Consider the following 18823-nt stretch of genomic DNA (forward strand, 5'->3'; position numbering starts at 1 on the left):
CCCACCCACTCCCCTCGCCGCCGCCTCCCGCCACCTTGCTCTCCGCCCTCCCGGGTCCCCTCGAGCGTCAGGCCGGCCAGAGTGGGCCTTCTGGGGTCCCCCGCTCTGCGCGGCCTCCTGGGGGCCGGACTTACCAGGGACTACGGGAGGGGGTCTGGGGACAGACTCTAGCGAGTTGGGGCTGGGGCCTCCTCTCTGGGTCTCTGATTCCATGTCCCTCCCCAGAGGGTCAGGGAGAATACTTTCCTGCCAAGGACGCCCGAGTCCATCTCAAGGGAGTGTGGTGGGGTTGTGGCTGACTAGGGACCTACGATCCCCTGTTCCCCCACAGCTCACCCACCGACCCCAGGAGGTGGATCCCCCGCAAGTTCAGCTCCCTCTATCCACACCCGCAGGGAGCCACGGCCCTCTCACACACTCTCTCTGGGGAGCAGTGGTGAGGAGAGGAGGGTCCTCAGGTCGGATCAGGGCCTGTTTGCGGGAATGTATGGAGCTGCTCCTGATTGTGGGCACCTGGTCCTCAGTTTCCTCAGCTGTACCATGGAGAACCTGGCCTCAGGGGTGCCAAAGGCCCCTCCCAATTCCAGGCCCTTCTACCTTCTTCCTCAGGGTGGGAGTGGCTTGGGGCTCACCCGCAAAGAGCCCCTGTCCTCCAGCACAGGCCAGTAAAGGATGCATCTCCTTTCTGCTTCCCCCACCCAGCCTGCTTCTATCACCCACTTCCCTGGGGTTTCTCTTTTGGGTTGCGGGAGCAAAGACCCTCCTTTTCCTCACCACCTGGAGACAGGTGAGGCCAAGGGCCCCCAGGGACTGGGAGAAACCAGGGGCCTCCCACACTCAAAGACACTCACAGGTGATCCCTCCAGTGGGGTCAGATGCAGGTCAGAAGGGGGGTCTGGAGCGGCCAGACCAGACCCCAAAGGTGCTCCCATCTCAAGGCCAGAGTCTTAGATGGGGAGGGAGCCCTCTGAGTCAGCCCACTCCCCACTTCCCCATTACATCTTCCCCCAGGGGGACCTTGGCTCATTTTCCAGAAGAGGGGAGGGATGGTAAAGCTATTAATGCCTCTGCTTGAATCCCCCATGCAAACCATGTAGGCACCCCGTCCGTCCCCACCTTCAATGGGATCCCCACCCCTGCAGTGTGGCTACACCTTGGGGACTTGATTGTTGGCACTGCAAGTCTGTGCAGGGCCCTTTCTGTGCCTCAGTTTCCCTTTCCTGCTTGCCCCAGTTGAGAGCAGAGCACCAAAGTGAGGGAGGACCTTCTCTGTGGTCCAGGGAGTCAGGAGACCAGGTGAGCCAGCCCCTGCCCGGGGTGAGGGGTTGGGGGGGGGGGCGGAGAACCAGACAATAGAGTGGTCAGATCCAAGTCCTGGGGTGGGGTAGGGCAGAGCTCCCATTAGTGCTGAGGACTCGGCAGGTAGTGGCTGCCTACTGTTTCCCAGGCACACACTCTCTCCTCCCCCAGCCTGAGGGGGAGTCAAATCACTTTCTCCTTCTGTCTCAGGACCCAGGTAGAACGGGGTGGTGGTGGGAGGGGGATAGGGAGGGCTCCCCCTTGGTTCCCATGTTGTGTCCAAGTGACACTGGACCCCATGGGCATTTCAAATTCAAGATTTGGATACAATTTCAGGTTCTTTGTCATTGCACCCATCTTCCAGGTGGGAAAACAGAGGTAAGAGAGATGGGTGGGTCTGGATAATTGAAGACTCCCATGCAGATTCCAAGTCGGGGTGTGGGAGGGCAGATTCTGGCTTTGCTGAGAGCCCCAGCCTGGGCGCCCCCATCTGACCCTCCAACAATCACAGATACAGATACGCAATTAAAAATATTCGTGGGATTTAAAAATCAGTCTCATAACATGATCACACCCCAGGCCCAGAAACCGGGGATCAGGGTCTCCATGGCTGGAAAAGCAAAGGTGAAAGCTGAACCCCCAAATTTCAACAAAGGGGTGCTTCGTGGGGGTCACAGTCAAGCAATCTCTTGTGTCCTTTTTATATTCTTCCAGCCCCATCCATGATCATTTTCATTTGTATAGCGAGCATTGTGGCTTTCTAGTCTAATAAGGAAAGCGTCCATTTTGAAGGAAGAGAGGGGACTGGTGGCTTTGAGGAGGAGTCTCCTCCCTCGTGCTGCCTCAGGGTCCCCTGAGCTCCCCAGTCTCGGACAGGCTGCCTGGACCCTGGGAGTCAGCTTCGGGCAGGACAGGGTCTGGCTCCCGAGCAGGCTGTGCTCCCACTGGGAGACTGAGCAGAATTTTCCAACCTCCAGAAAGAGAGGGAGGTGGCCCCCTGGAGCCCGAGGACCAGCTTCCTCGCCACCGGCCTTTTAGTAATTAGTAAAATAGAATTGAGCCTGCCAAGGGGCGGGCTGGTGGCTTGAGCCTGATCGATTTTGAATCATTAGGCAAATTGACGGCCAGGGAGGGGAGAGCTGGATGGGGGCAGGGTGCCCCCCATTCTCGACTCTCTGGGGGACCTTAGTCCCTGTGGGGGAAGCTCTCCCACCTCAGCATCCCCTCGAGGGGAATTGGAATTTGACCCCTGGAGCCTGAGTCTGCACTGCGGGGGGCGCCCCTGCGGGGCTGGGCTGCTCCTGGCCAACGCCCACCCTCTCTGTGTCCAGCCAGCCCTGGCAGAACGGAAAAGCGCAGTCTCCGTCCGCTGACCCCCAGCCTCCAAGCGCCGGGCGAGCAGCTGGACGACCCACTGGGGTTCAGGTCTCCTCCTCGCCCTGGGGGCCCAGTCATCTCCACAGCTCCAGTCGTCAAAACCCACCCTCCCGCAGCTGGAATCTCTGATCAGTTCCCTCCACCTCCCCTCTTCTCGGACAGGCCGCGTTCCTCGTCCTGGCTCCCGCATGCAGGGTGGGGGCGAATGCACCTCAAGTTCCTCCTCTCTGGGCCTCTCCAAAGCGCCTCCACGGTTGGCGGGCCCTGATTCGATTCGTCTCCCATGGAAATGACACTCACCGGCCGCTCGCACCCCTTCTTTTATTAGAGCGAGGTTTTAATAACTGGTGCCGACTAACGTTCCCCCAGGCTGAGCCCGGGATCCGCGCCGGCCCAGCTCCAGCCGCTCAAACCGGCGGTGCCCCACAGCCCAGCCGCCGCGCACCTGGCGGGGCCCCATTCCTCCGCCCAGCTCTGGCTCCTTCGTTCGGGCGGGGTCAGAGGACTTATTTGGATGTGGGGGGCAGGGTGTTCGGATTTTCCGGCCTGGCGGGGGTCCCGGCGAGGCTGCGCGCCTGACGCCCCAAGGTTTCACCGTCAGGACGTCGGGTCGCGGGGACATTCCCAGCGCCAAAGCTGAGGTTCAGCGACGTTGGGGTTTCGCCCCTGGCGGGCCAGTCGCCCCAAGCTTCCTGCCCGCGGTCGGGGGCCGCCGGGTCGGGTGGGCCCGCGGGTTAGACGCTCCAGCGGGATTGTTGGCAACAGCTGCGCGGGATCGATCCCCGCGCCCGCCCGGGCTCCGTCGCCTCCGCCGCGGTGCGCGGCTCCATCGAATCCTCATCGCTCCGGGGCCGTGCCGCCCGCCGCGCTCTCTGCAAACACGGCGTTTGTTTGCGCTGGGGCACCGGGGCTGGGCGTCCGCGGCGGGCAGGGCTTGTGTGTCTGGGGGCCTCGTTCCTTGGGCCTCTCCCCGAGCTGCTGGGCCTCCGCAGGTCCGGACTCCGAGGGACCCAGTCAGCGGGGGAAATCCATCCCCTCCCGCCCCACTCATTGCGCGCGGATGGGTGGTCGTAGGCCGAGCTGGCGCTGGGGGCCTGGGCTACGGGCTTTGGCCCGCACTGCTCCGTCCACGCCTCAGTTTCCCCATCTGAAGAGAGACACTCAGGGGCTGGGGCATCGCAGGGCCCTCGAGGTCTGCTCGCTCCCCTCCCGCTCCCTCTGCCCGCTTTCGCCTCCTCTGCGCGCCGCGGGTCCAGGGCGGATCGCGGGAGCAGGGCGGATCCCCAAGGTTGAAAATGCGGCGAGACGCAGTTGGAGGCGCAGCCAGAAGGAGCTGCAGACACGAATGAGCCCCCCTACCTCAGACCCAGACCCGTCCTCTCCGCCGAGATCACCCCCACCCCTTTGAGGTAATGAGGAAACTAGGAGTCTGTCCCCAAGTTTGCAGTTGGGGAAACCGAGGCTAGGCCAGGCAGGGCGCGGCTGCGCCTCCTGGAGGATGGGGAGGAGGACGGCGCGCGCGGAGGGGCCCCAGGACGCCCAGTACCCAACGCCGCCGACCGCGCCAGTCGGGCACCGCAGGCCGCGGGCTTCCCGGGCGCAACGAAACCCGCATCTGGCGCCGCGCTCCAGAGGGGCCCACGCGCCACCCCCACCGCGGAGCTCCGGCCCCTGGCAGCTGAGTGAGACCCCCGCCCTCTCGCGGCCCGAGTGCCCTCTGGCCCTCCCAGGAAAGGAGGCTCTGGCTATTAAAAATGTAAATCTGTGTGCATTTCATCCACCATGCTCTCCTTGGTAGAGAGGCGGCCGGCGGACCCCGGAGCCTGGGTCGGTTTGCGGAGGCCCCAAGCTGGGGATCCGGCGAGGCTGCAGCGGGGCTGCCACGGGGGGCCCTCCGGGAACCGCCTGGCCCGGGGTCCCGGCCGCTGGCTCCGCGGAGCCCGAGCGCGCCGGCTTCCATACCCCGAGTGCCCGGCGCTGGGTTCGGGAGCCCAGGACGCGAAGACACGGGCGGGGAGGACAGGCTTGGGCAAGCGCCCACTTTCCAGACGCGGAGCCGGAGGCTCGGGCCCGGAGTGAGGACCCCGCCCTCGGAGCGTCCAGCGCCTCCGCCCCAGGTGGCTTCCGGCTGGGAACCTGGCCCCGGCCTGGCGCCCCATTAACGCGCCATTTATCTGAATACACCCGCGCCCTTTCCGCTCCGCCGGGGACGGGGGAGGGGAGGTAGAGACGGCTGTTGCCCCACTTGACAGCATGGCTGACCTCCCCGTTCCCCTGCCGCCCTCCAGCCTGTCTCCTCTGCCGGTGCCGCTTGGGGCTGAGAGGCCAAAAGACCTCTCCGAGGTTCCCGGAGGGTTTGAGGCTGGGGCAAAGGGGTGTAGGAATCCACAAGTCGAGCATGGAGGCAGGGAGCTGGGCCATTCCCTTGATTTAACAGACCTGTCTGCGTAGCCCCCACCTTAGCGTGGAGGCCTCAGCCCCAGCCTTCCACGTGTAGCTTCAGGGCTTGGGGAGGCAGGGAGGGAGGACTTCCGGCGGGAGAGGACCTGAGACTGGGTTTTGTAGGATGTGTAGGTGTTCCCTCAGGTGGGGAGTGAAGGGATGAAAAGACCCTTACCATGTGGGAGGGAAGGAAGTGGAGCGGGGCAGATGGCTGGCATTAGCTCCACATTGCAGGCCTTCATTAAGGACACATTTGTTGAATGAGTCAATGAGATAAAGCTGGGACGGACAGGAGGGGGTGGTGTGGAAGCCAGGCCTGGAGTGCCAGGAGGTCATGCTCTCTCCTGCTGTTCGGGAGGCCAGCAGGAAAGGGTCTCAGTGGCCTTTAGGACTCCCTCTTGCATCAGGCTGCACAAAGGGGGGTCATCAGAGACATGGTGGGTGCAGAATGACTGACCTCCCCCTCCCCCAAGTGCTGGGTGAGGGGGGAGGAAGAGCTGTTTGTTCCTGAGCCCAGTAGGTGAGTCACTATGTGCAGAAAGAAAAGGCTTTCCTTTCCTTCAATCATCAGGCTCTCCTTCCTCCCTCCCTCCCCAGAGGGTGGGGGTGGGGATCCTGGTAACCTGGGGACGGGATGCTCACAGCAGAACCCCATTCTATTTGTCCCCCCACTCTGCCTGCTTTGAGCTGAGATTTAGAGAGCGGCGAATTATCCCCATTTTTCAGGTGAGGAAACGGAGGCACAAAGATGTCCCAGGATTTGTCCAAATCCCCAGCAGGTGAGCTGACCTCCAGTCTACAGGACTGGTCCCCGAGGGCCTCCTGCACCCTCACAATATGCTGAGCCCCAACGTGCATCCAGTTTGTGTGAATTATGTGGACACACTGGAGTGTCCAGCTAGCAATTGAGTTGTTCTCAGAAGCAACCCTGAATGAAGTCCCGGCTGAATTTGTGGGGCAGGGGTTCCAGCTATACAGTGTGTCCCCAACTAGGGTCCTTCCCTCCACTCCCAGCCCTGCAGAAATTTCCAGGGAACCTAGGACCTCCCAGACTGTGGCATTGGGGGGGGGGGGCAATGGTGAGGAGACCAGGAGGGACAGTCCAGCCTGCACTCGGGGAGAAGCCCCTATTCCGGGGCCTGTGCCCAGCAGCCAGGTGGTGGGGACAAAGTTGTAGAGTCTGCAGTGCCTCCTGCCATGGCTCAGCCCAGCCAGTTAGTCATTAAAGGGATCCAGAGGGGAAGAGCCACCTGGGCTCCTCCTAAAAAAGACCCCTGCTGTCCCCACCCCAAACTCTCCTGAATTTGACCCCTTGGGGAGCCCTCGGGCCAGGGGTGGGGGTGGGGGAAGCAGAGCCTGGTGAGGTCTGCAGGGGCTGAGGGTGAGGGTGGCCTCAGTTTCTCCTGCTGGTAAGGAAAGGGGGTTCTTTATTTTAATGTTCTTCTTTTTAATTGATGTTTAGACAGAGACTGAGGGGAGAGAGAGAGAAACATCAATTGGTTGCCTTCCTTACACACCCTGACCAGGGATCAAACCCGAAACCTAGGTATGTGCCCTGACTGGGAATTGAACCTGAAATCTTTTGGTTAGGATGATGCTCTAACCAACTGAGCCACCCCACCAGGGTAGAAAGGGGATTCTTGATGCTCCCCTCTTCAGAAGTCCTCCCCCTCTTCTCTTCTCCCCTCCCCTCCCCTGCCCTCCCCTCCAGGGCTAAAAGCTATGATGTTGGTTAGTCCACTTAATCAGCACCCACACCCCTCCACCCCTCCAAGCAGTGCCCCATGGCTTCCCTCTGTAATGGTCTCATAATGAATATCCACACTTTGGCTGTGTAGGAACTGCTGGAGTTCCCTCGCTTAAAAAAACAACAAGCACAGCATCACGTTTCTATTATTATTGACTCCTATGCATCTGGAGGTAAGACAGGCCCCCATAGGCAGTGTCTCCTGGGAATGGGCGAGGGGCTGGGGCGGGGAGTACCTCCTCCAGCCCCCTCCTCACCCTCTCAGCCCTCCACTGGGAGGAGAGAAACAGGAGGTTGGGGGCCCAGGCAGAGTGAGAAACCAGGGACATTTTCTTCCTTCACAGGCCCTGGGCGGGCTTCCAGGCCTGGTTGGCCAGGCCCCCTCAGGTCATAGCCCCAGCAGGAGCGGGAGGGGTTGGGGAGAGGTTGGGGAGGGTTGAGGGTCACCTAGTGACTCCTTGCTTGTTCTCCAGGGGAGAAAACTGAGGTGGAACCCTTCCACCTGCCAGAGCAGGCACCACTCAGCTGCCTGGGACAATGGAAGTCCTTTAAATCTCAGAAGCAGAATAAAAGGTGAGGTGCAGGTGGATGTGTGTGTGTGTGTGGGGGCGGGGCTGGCTTAGGGCCACTGTGGCTGATTCGTTTGCTCATCTCACGAGTGGGGAGACTGAGCCTGTGCTGGCTGCTCAGGGGGGTAGCTGATCGACCCACTGGGCTGACATCTCCCTGGGGTGCCCAGCGTCCAAGGAGACCATCCCCTGAGTGCCTTCTAGGTGCCACCAGCTTCACCCCCACAATAGTAAGAGTAGGTTCTGGATTCGAGCCCCAGTGCTTCCTTATTCACTTCCCTGCCCCTTTCAGAGCCTGCTTGTTCCTCTGTGAAATGGGCATAAACACCCATACACTGCACACTCCATGGCGCCCAATAGATGTTGAGAAAGTGCTTGTGGATGAGTTCAGCCACCAAGCCTGATCCTCACACTACACTGTGTGAGAGCCAACAGGTAGGAATGGCTGGGCAGAGGGTCCCTGAGGGTGGCTCCCCCCCCCCGCCCCCACCCCAGGCTCTGAAGGTCCATGCTGCTGCCTTCCAGGATCCTCTGAGTTGGACAGTGTGGACCCCACTACACAGGAGGTTCTGGGAGGAGGCAGCAGGGCCCCTGACGGGGAGCTAGGTGGCCTTGGGTTAGCCTCTGCATACCAACCCCCTGATTGTTTTGTTCCTTGGACCTTCCCAGGGCTGGGACTTTTCTGGTTCCTTTCACTGTGGCAGGTGTGATAGCACTGGGAGCGGAGTAGGGGGGCCTGGATTTGGCATCCTTAGGCATCATCAGTGTGTCAGTCTCAGTTCTCCTCCTCCACATCCTGGCAGGTGGGCAAGGCCAGGGCGGTCACCTATTTTATGGGTAAACAACTAAGGCTCCAGCTCCCTAGCTATCTTTTTTTGGTCAATCCTCACCTGAGGATATTTTTTCCCCATTGATTTTTAGAGAGTGGAAGGAAGGGAGGGGCAGAGAGAGAGAAAAACATCAATGTGAGAGAGACACATTGATTGGTTGCTTTCTGCGGGAGCCCTGACTGACCAAGCTGGGATCAAACCTGCAACCCAGGTATGTGCCCTTGACTGGGAATTGAACCCTCATTCCTTTGGTGCACGGGCCAAATGCTCTAACCATTGAGCATACCAGTCAGGGCTGTGTTTTTAAAAAAAAAAATTTAAAGAGAGAAATAAAAACATCGATGAAAGAGAAACATCAACATTGATTGATGGGCTGCCTCCTGCACGTCCCCTGCTGGGGAGAGCCCGCAACCTGGGCATGTGCCCTGACTGAGAATAGAACCCATGACCTCTTGGTGCATGGCTTGATGCTCAACCACTGAGCCACACCGGACGTGCTATAGTGATATTTTCCTCCCTGGAATTTTTTTGCTTAGTACCCTTCTCTCCCACCAGACTATGAACTTCCAGGAGGCAGGGACCTGTGCACAATAGGTGCATAGTAACTGGCTAATGAGTGAGTGAATGGATGGATGGATGGATGGATGAATGAGTGAATGAATAAATGAACAAATGAATGAACGGAGTTCCCTACCTTTCTGTTTCCACATTGCCAAGGGAAGGGAAGGCAAATTTTAAACAGCTCAAAGCTACATCTCAGCCTGAAGCTGCCAGAAACACCAGCTCCCTTGCTGACGAGTGTCTGGCTTTGTGGAGCAGAGGTGGGGGCTCCAGGCAGGGAGGAGGCTGTGCCAACCTGCTGGGCAGCGATCAAAACACCCCCACCCCATTCCCAGTCATGTCTCTGAAGACAAGTGTGATCTGCCGGTGGGGGACTGTGATGTGTGTGTGTGTGTGTGTGTGTGTGTGCGCGCGCGCACGCCTGTGTGCAATGTGCCGCCTCTGCAGCAACCAGGACGGAAAAGCCCTTTCAACACACAAAAGCTGGAAAGGCACATTAAGCCCATTATCAATATTTTGCCTGGAAAAAATACAAAAAGCATTTTCTTCTCTGAAAAATTAATAACCTGGAGGGGGGGACGTCTGGGTTTGATGTCTAGTGAGTGGGGAGAGGGGAGGCTTTGCTCTGCCCTAGTGGGTGCCTGGGTCCCTCTGAGCAGCTTCCCCACTTGTCCTACCTCTGATTCACCCCCACCTGTTCCTCATACTGACAGAGCCTCCTGCAGGCCTCCAGCCACAAGCTTGGCCCCCCAGTCCGCCTCTGTCCTCCCCTGGAGGGGGTCGTCCTCCCCAGCTGAGCTCCTTCTAACTCTCCCCAAATGGGTCATGTCCTCCCATCTTCCTGCCTGTGTTTCTGATGTTCCTTTGTCCCTCTGCTCTCCTTAGGAAACTCCTACTCTACCTGCAAAGCCCAGCTCAAATGCCCTCTCCTTTATACAATTTCCCCTCCCTTCCCAGATAGAACCCTTGCTGCCCTTCCCCAGCCCCAAATACAGTACCCTCACTGCCCCCAGGGACTCCCCAGCACTAGGTGCCTCTCTCTGAGGCCCACCCAGTGTCCTTATGTCTCACCCACAGCCTGGGGGCTCCTGAGAACTGGGTCAGAGCTGATCCCTTCAGGACCTCAGCTTCACCCCCGAAGGATGGGCCGGTATTTGGACAATGAGCAGGGCTCACACCCACCTCCCCTTAGGCCTGGAGAGAAGATCTGGATTCTGGCTGAGGAGGAGAAGCGAAGCCACACTCTTCTCACGTTTCCGTTTCCCTTTTTATAAAGCGAGGAGTTTGGATTTAAAATGTTGGAATCACTTATTTACTCACACATCCCCCAACATTTTCTGAACCCCTCATGTATGAAGAGTTTGTGATGTTCTCTAGACACAGAACAATGGCCGACGACCTTAGAAATCATAGTTTGGAAACAGCGTTGCTGTCTGCAGCTCTCAGCCCTCCCCCCTCCCCTCCCCCACCGAGGGTGAGGCATTATCCAAGGAAGCACTTGGGTCTTTGTGGGGCAATCCCTAGGGAGGCTCCAGGCTCTGGATGGCCTGACTGGCGGGAACCCCTCCCCAGGTCCAGAGGAGCAGGGAGCTGTCCTTGGTTCTGAAGCTAGAAACGGAGGTCTTGGCTCTGGGCATGGGCCTTCCCTCCCAGCCATCTGGATCCCCTCTTCTGCCCGGAGGTCAGACCTGTGTTCCCTCTCTCAGGCAGGCTGGATAAGCCTGGTCCAGTCACTTTGGGACTGTTTCTCCTCCAAGTTGCCATTATTTCATTCTGAGGGGCCCCCTCCAACCCTGTATGCCCTGTCTTATCTCCTTCCCCCCCACTTCATCTCCTGTGCTCCTACCCCATCCTACCCAGCCCCTCACATTGGCCCCACAGGGATGGGAGTACAGGAGCCCAGCTCTGCCTCCCCTTGTGTGGAACAAATGAGCAAACAAGAATCTTGGCACCTAGACACTGCGGTGTGACTCCACAGGGGCTCTAGTCCCTCTTTGTACCCGCCCCCCCCCCCCCCCCCCCCCCCGCCGCCACCTCAAAGTATGAGATCATCAGGAATATGGAGCCCTGCTCTAGTGGTCTGAAAGGACTTCCTGGGGGAGGTGGCCACAGCAGAACCCAGACAGGGAAGGTGTCATAGTTCTCCTTCCAACCCCTCCCCCCCCAAAAAAAATCTTGAGCTGAGCTTAAAAGGCCAAGGGGGTGGGGGTGGGCAGTGCCTCATCCACCTGGAGGGCAGAGAACCGAGCTCATTAGGGAAGGGGATCAGACACGCAGCTTCTATGGGGTTGGGGGAGGCCTGGGCGAGAAGGAATATTTTATCCGGGCGGCTGCAATCTCTCTTCCAAGGCCAACAGCCCTTCAGATATTGAGCATCCCTGTCGATGCCGCTAGCTGTAAGTGGAGGGAAAAAAATCGCTTAATGGGCAGCTTGAGTCTCACTCAGGTGGGTGGGTGCCAGGCCGCTGAGAAAAGAAGGTGATACTGGACCCTTAAAGGGGCCTCTGCCTCATCTCCCCACCCCTATCCATCTTGGCGGGGGGCTCATAGAGGGGGCTCCAGAGGCCTGTTAATAATCCTTCCATTGCTGATCCCCTTTGCTGAGTTCCTGCTCATGCAGCTGTGGACTCTCCGTGTATTTTCATCTCTGCAGTTGCCCGTAGAATCTTTATCGTGCCTACTGTGTGCCAAGCCTAGAGCTGGGCACAGGAGGGGGATTGCTGCGGACCCTAAAGTATGACCCAGATGAAAGGGGCACTGGTGGCTTCCCTGAGAAGGGGACATTTGCTCTGATAACCATAAGTGGGACAGGAGTTAATTGAGAAGTGGGAACAGCATTCCAGGCAGTGAGTACAGCATATGCAAAGGATAGGGGAGGGGCTAAAGTAGGGGGAACACGGTTGGGTTATTATTATTATTTTAATAAAAACAAGCACGTGCCCAGCTGGCATGGCTCAGGGGTTGAGCGTTGACTTATGGACCAGGAGGTTGCAGTTCGATTCCCAGTCAGGGCACATGCCCGGGTTGTTGTAGGCTTGATCCCCAGTGTGGGGCGTGCAGGAGGCAGCCAATCAATGATTCTCTCTCATCATTGATGTTTCTATCTCTCTCTCCCTCTCCCTTCCTCTCTGTAATCAATACAAATATATTTTAAAAAACACACAAAAACAAGCAGTTTTTAAGATAAGCTGGTGATGTTAATTTCACTGTATAGAAGGGAAACTGAGTTATGTAGATGTGAGTCCCCAACACCTCCTTCCTGCTCAGAGCTAATGAGCTGGGAAAACTGGAGGCCATAGGCAGGGGTCATGGGAGACAGACCCCAGGTCCCAGGGGAGAGAGAACATCAGACAGAGTCATCTGAAAGAGGAGACAATGGGAGGGCCAGGGTTCCCCTGTCACAGTTAACTTCAGAAAGGCTGAGTTACAAATAGGAATTTCTGTAGTCTTTGTTATATTTTCTAAGTGCTTTTGAGCAAGGAATATATGCATAGGGGACAATTTTTTCTTTTTTAAAGCAACAAAAAACATACAGGGAACCTTAAGCCTCCATTTTCATTTCACCTGCCCCGTTTCACCAGTCCCGTCTACACAGCAGCCTCTGTTCCTGGGTCTCATGTGTGTAAAGAATGTGAGCGTCACATATAGATATACACCCATTTCTTTATGCAACTGTGAGCGTTCTCTACTCACTGTTTGGCACCTAGCTTTTTCTTTTTTTAAAATAATAGACTGCTTTTTAGAATATTTTTAGATTTACAAAACAAAACCAAAACTGAGCAATGTATAGGGAATTGGTATATGCATTCCCACAACAAACACATACAGTTTCCTCTATTGTAACATCAGTGTGGTGCATTTGTTACAATTAATGAACCAATATTAATACATTGTTATTAAGTGTTAAGAATTGAATTGTGTCCCTCCCCCAAAAGATGAAGTCCTCACTCCAGTACCTATGAATAGGATCTTATTCTATATAATAAAAGGGTAATATGCAAATTGACCCTAATGGTGGAACGACCAGACGACCTCTCAACCAGTCGCTACGAGGCGCGCTGACCACCTTGCAGTCCCTTTTTCCGGCCAGCAGGCTCCGATCACCTGATGGAGAATGGGGAACCAGGGGTGGGTGGCAGTGGGGGGACAGGGCCGGCTGGGGGCAGCCGGGGAAGATGGCCCTGATCGCAGGCCAGGCCTAGGGACCGTACCTGCGCACGATTTTATGCGCTGGGCCTCTAGTTTGTAAACAAGATCTTTGCAGATGACCAAGTTAAAAGGAAAACATTAGGGTGGTTCTAATCCAATATGACTGGTGTCCTTATAAAAAGGTGACATTAGGGCACAGATGTGCACACAGGGAGGAGAAGGCCATGGGACCACAGAGGCAGAGATGGGGTGAGAGGTCTACAAGCCGAGGAACGCCAAGCATGGCTGTAGCCACCAAAGTCAGGAGAGAGAACCTGGAGCATGCACTCCATGGTGGCCTCAGAAGGAGCCAGCTCTGCTCACACCTTGCTCTCCGACTTCCAGGCCTGCAGAGCTGGGAGAGGCACGCCTCGGTGTTTCAGCCACTCATTTTGAGGCCCCAGCACCGCGGATCCTTTTCTTGTCTCCACAGTGTTGCCTTTTCCAGAATGTCCTAGAGTTGGAATTCTATCGTGTGCAGCCTTTCAAGCTGGCTTCCCCGCCCCGCCCCCTGCTGAGTAATATGCATTTAAGGTTCCTCCATGTCTTTTTGTGGTTCAATAGTTTATTCTTTTTAGTGCTGAATAATATTCCATTGTCTGCGTAGATTTATCCATTCACCCTTTGAAGGGCACCTTGGTGGCTCCCAGCTTTGGGCAGTTACGTTTAAAGCTGTTGTAAAAACACCTTTGTGTAGGTTTTTGTGTGGACGTGGTTGCTTGCTAACTCCTTCGGGGCAGCTAGCCTTTCACCAAACGTATGGGAGGGATACTCGGTGCTGCTACTGGTGCAGCTGTGCAGTGCTCTGTGGTGTGGATGGTCTGTACCTTACTTAACCAGCGTCCTATTGTTGCCTATTTAGGTTGTTTTCGGAATTAAGGCTCCTGGGAACACGGTCCTATGTCAATGTTGCCTCACCTCTGCACGTATACCCCCGGGTTAAATTCCCAACCGTGGGGACACAGGAGCCTAGAGAATTCATTTACCACTTACTGAGCACCTACTGTGTGTTGAGCATGGTTTTAAGGGGCTCAGGACGGAGTGGGGAAGGTAACATAAAAATTCTTGTCCTCACCAACCTCTCATTTTAAATGTGCCTTTTAAATTTTGTTAGAGACCGGCACATTGCCTTCTGGAAAGATTTACTCAAATTGACCCGATCATCAAAATTGTGTGCGTGAGAAATGGGGCTGCAAGGGGGTTCTGGTGCCCTTCTCCTCCTGGGCTGATGAAGATGGAGGTGGGGGGCACCTGACCCAGGTCCCTGGAGGAGCGGGAGGAGCTGATAAACAAGCACGTCAATCACTCGATCAGTCGAATTGGGTTAATAAAGCTGCCAGATGGAGAGATGGCTTCGGAAATCCATGCACCAGACCACATCCACCTGGGGCAGCATTCCAGGGCAGCTGATACCCACCAGGGCAGGCACTTGGTTGGGAGGGGGACACATCCTGGGGTGGAGGGACCTGTTGTCTTGACCCCAGCTTCTCCATTTATCAAGGGGGCATCCGCCTTGGCAATGGTACCTCGTGCCAGGCACGATTCAGACCAGTTGTCTCGAGGCTCACCCGTGATTGTCATTTTCTCATCCGTTCATCCTGTTCTGGCTCTGGGGACCAAGCAATGCTCAAGACCACAGGCCCCTGCTCTCAGAGGGTGCCCAAGGATGGCCAACTTTTATGAAATGAAAATGAAGGCTCAGAATCACCAGTGTTCTCCCAAGCGGCGGATCCAGGATGGCTCCTGGGGAGGTGGCACTTGAAGGGGACCTGAGATGGGCAGGGTCAGCAGGGGAGAGAGATACATACGTTCCTGTGGCAGGACTAGCAGGAGGCCAGGCAGGGACGGAGTGGCTGCAGAAAGCTGGGAGCTTGGACGAGAAAGAAAGGCGGTAGGGGTGGAAAGCAGAAGCACTTGTGCACCTTCATACACCCACACATGTGCAAAAACACACTCAAACCCATGTGTGCCCCACACCCCCATACATGTGCACAAACACAGGTACATGCTCACATGCACATATACTCATGTGACCAGTAACCACTGACATGCCTCACATGCTCAAACATGTGTACAAACATACATGTGTGCACACAAATATGTACCCATATGTATACACATATACTCACACACTAACATGGACAGCCCTAACCGGTTTGGCTCAGTGAATAGAGCATTGGCCTGCGGACTGAAGGGTCCCAGGTTCAATTCCAGTCAAGGGCACGTACCTTGGTTGCAGGCACAACCCCGGTAGTAGGTGTGCAGGAGGCAGCTGATCGGTGTTTCTCTTTCATCGATGTTTCTAACTCTCTATCCCTCTCCCTTCCTCTCTGTAAAAAATCAATAAAAAATATAATAAATAAATAAATAAACATGGACAAACACCCTTGCATATACCCTCACATATTCGTGCACATATATGCACATACACATATGCACACGCACCCTTACATACACATGCACATACATGCTAAAATACACAGTCACATACACTGACCAGCCTCAGCCTCCCTCCCTCTCCTCACGTTCACACACACTCATACTTATGTACATGTCACACATGTGCACACAAATGTACAGTCACTCACATGCTCCCACTCAGGCACATACTCACAGACATGTACACATCCACACACACTCGTACATTTATTCACACACTAAAATGCACAGTTGAATGCTCACTCACACTCATAGGACCATTCATACATTACAAACCTAACCAGCCATGTTAAAAATAGCTTATCTTTTGATAAAATCCAGCTTTTTAATCTTGCACGCAAATTGGCCCACCTCCGCCTTCTTCCCCCTCCCCACTCAATAATGTGGTTAAAATGAAAATTGAATTCTAGCATCTGCTTTCAGAAATATCCCTACTCTCACTCCACCCCCCACCCACCGGTCAGTGCTGCCTTCTTCAGCTGTTAAGAATTGGAAATGCAAAATCTGTGGAGGGAGACTGGAGACTCATCAGGTGCAGCATTATGTGACAAATAAAGTGAAATAAATGCAAACATTTGGGGAGGGTGACATGAAGGCTGCAGCTCTGTAAAGCATGTCTGTGGGTAGCACAGAGGCCAGGGACTCTGAACAAAATGACCACCGCTGGTTTTAGCTGGGGAAGGCTGTAGCCGAGGGATTGTCTTTTTCTATTTCATTTAAAGTGGTTATAGAGTTGCATTGAGACTTTCCTCCTCTGTAAAACCATGCTGATTTTTTTGGGGGGGGTGTGTTGTGGGGGTTAATTGAGATCATTTAAATAAATTTCCTAGCACTGGACTTGGCACAGAATGCATATTAAACTGTCATGTACACTAAATTTTTAAAACACTCATCCATTTGCATCAAGTGATCCAATCTTGTTTTTCACCCCTGAAGGAGGAAATATTTTTGGCCCCACAGAGGGAACCCTACCATTTTATTATAAACAGCATTTTAATTTTTACAATAAACCTTCCTTTGACAAAATCCAGTTTTTCCTTTGAATAAACTCAAGTGGTTTCTGGGGCCTTTGGAATTTTGTGTTTTTACTACGCTGGAAAGTTTAGAACACCACAAACCATCCCTTCAAAATAAACTGTCTTTTTAAATTTAATTTAATTTTTTAAAATATATTTTTATTGATTTCAGAGAGGAAAGGATAGAGAGAGATAGAAACATCAATGATGAGAGAGAATAATCAATCGGCTGCCTCCTGCACACCCCCTACTGTGGATCAAGCCTGCAACCCAGGCATGTGCCCTTGACCGGAATCAGGAATCAAACCCGGGACCCTTCACTCTGCAGGCCGATGCTCTATCCACTGAGCCAAACCAGCTAGGGCTAAACTGTCTTAAAAAAAAAAAAAAAAAAAAAAAAAGTCTGACACTTTGGGTCAGGACCTGCCCCTTCCTGGACTTCCATGAGAGGAGGAGCTGTGTAGGCAAGAAGATTCCACAGCTTCCCAAGCCCTTTAATGTCAACCTTACATTTTAGTTTAAATCATTGTCTTTCCTGCTCTGGCCAGTGTTTATCAGTGGTTAGAGCATCCATCCCTGCACCAAAGGGTCCAGGGTTCTATTCCCAGTCAAAGGCAGGTACCTGGGTTGCAGGTTCCATCCCATGCCTCAGGTCCCGGCAGGTGCAGGAGGTGACCAATCCATGAAGACACATCAATGTTTCTCTCACTCTCCCCCCACTCCCTTCCACTCTCTAAAAATCAATGGGGGAAAAATATCCCATGAGGATTAACAACAACAAAAATCATTGTCCTTCCTTATTGAGTTGTGGGCCATAGGCAGCAAGAGTGTGGGTCTCAGTGAGCACTGGATGAATGTTTTGGCCTCTTTTTTGGGGGGGGGGGGGGGGGTGGTCCTAGTGTCAGCCTGGTGTGGCAGAGAGAATCTGAAGGCCCTGAGTCACACCGTGTGGTTACCAGGCCCCCCTCCACCCTATAAATTCTGTGACTGGATAAGCCCAGGAAGGGGCCAGGCAGAGCTCGCAGATGCAGCCCCTGCGTGCTGGGCACCAGGGGGAGCTGGGAAGGGGTCCTCGCCGCCTCCTCACTCCCCACCCCGCCGTTCAGTCGCCCCCACCGCAGGAAGCCTTGTGACCCGGAGATAAGAAATGGGTCAATAAACTTTTTTCCAAGACCTACTGAGTTGCTTCCCTCTCCCGGGCCTCCTTCCCGCCTGCAGCTCCCTCCCCTCGCCGGGAAAGGTCAGATGGGAGGTGGCATCGACCCGCGCCCGGAGCCAGGCCCCTGGCCACGCTGCGGCCGCGCTGACCAACTGACCACGCGCTGCCCGGGAGCCTAGCTTGCCGCGGGCCAATGGGAGTGCGCCGAGCAGTGGTTGCCGGGCAACGCGGACCGGGAAGGAGGGGCGGGGCCCCGGCGGTGATGGAGCAGAGATTGCAGCGATCAATCGGGCTCCTGTGCGCAAGCGTGGTCCACGGCCGGGAGGGATGCTGCAGCCGGCGCCCAGTGGCCATCGATCGCCGCGGCCAGAGGCGCTTAATAAGCTCGGAGAAGGGTTTAAGGGAGGGGCTCGGGCGCCCCCGCCACCCACCTCCTCCTCCCCTGCTGCTCCCCTCCATAAGAATAATAACAATGACAGCAGCTCACCTTCACGCCGCTTCCTGCCTGCTGGACAATTGCACTTAAAATCCCCCAACATCCCAGCCAAGGTAGTCAGCGAGTGTCCGGCCTCATCCCAGAGGTGGACTCAGGGGTCAGATTCCCCAAGTTAGCATCCTGGCCCCACCAACCCCCAGCTTAGTGGACTTGGGCACCTGAGCTAGTCTCCCTGAGCCCCGGGATTCTTACCTGTAAAGTGGGATAGAGACGGCACCTGTCCGAAGGTCTCTGTGAGGAGTCCGGTAAAGTGCTTTGTTTCTCGGTGGGCATCAGCCATGTTTTGTTCTCAGGTGGGGACGCTGAGGCCCCAGAGGGGAAGTCACCCGGCTCAAAGACTGCAGTTGTTACAGGACAAGGCGGTCCCCACTCATCCTGTTACCCCTCACTTTGCTCGGCCTCGACTTACCTTCATAATATTCACGGAGTATTTACAGTGAGCCAGGCACTGAGCTAGGTGCTTTGCACATATTTAACCCATTGGCTCTTCAAAATTTCAGTGCAATGGCAAGTTATCTCCACTTCACAGACGAGGAAGCAGGAAAAGCAGTTTCCTAGCACCTTCCCTTCTCCCTCCTCCACCACCTTCTTTGTTTTCTCCTCCTCACACTTTCTCCTACTTTGCCCCTCCTCCCTCAATCTCCCCTCTCTCCTCCTCATTCCTTTGACTTATTGGGGTTTAAAGCCCAGAGGTTTTCCA

Source organism: Eptesicus fuscus, chromosome 6 (genome assembly GCF_027574615.1).
Source record: "Eptesicus fuscus isolate TK198812 chromosome 6, DD_ASM_mEF_20220401, whole genome shotgun sequence".
In the NCBI taxonomy this organism is placed as follows: domain Eukaryota; kingdom Metazoa; phylum Chordata; class Mammalia; order Chiroptera; family Vespertilionidae; genus Eptesicus; species Eptesicus fuscus.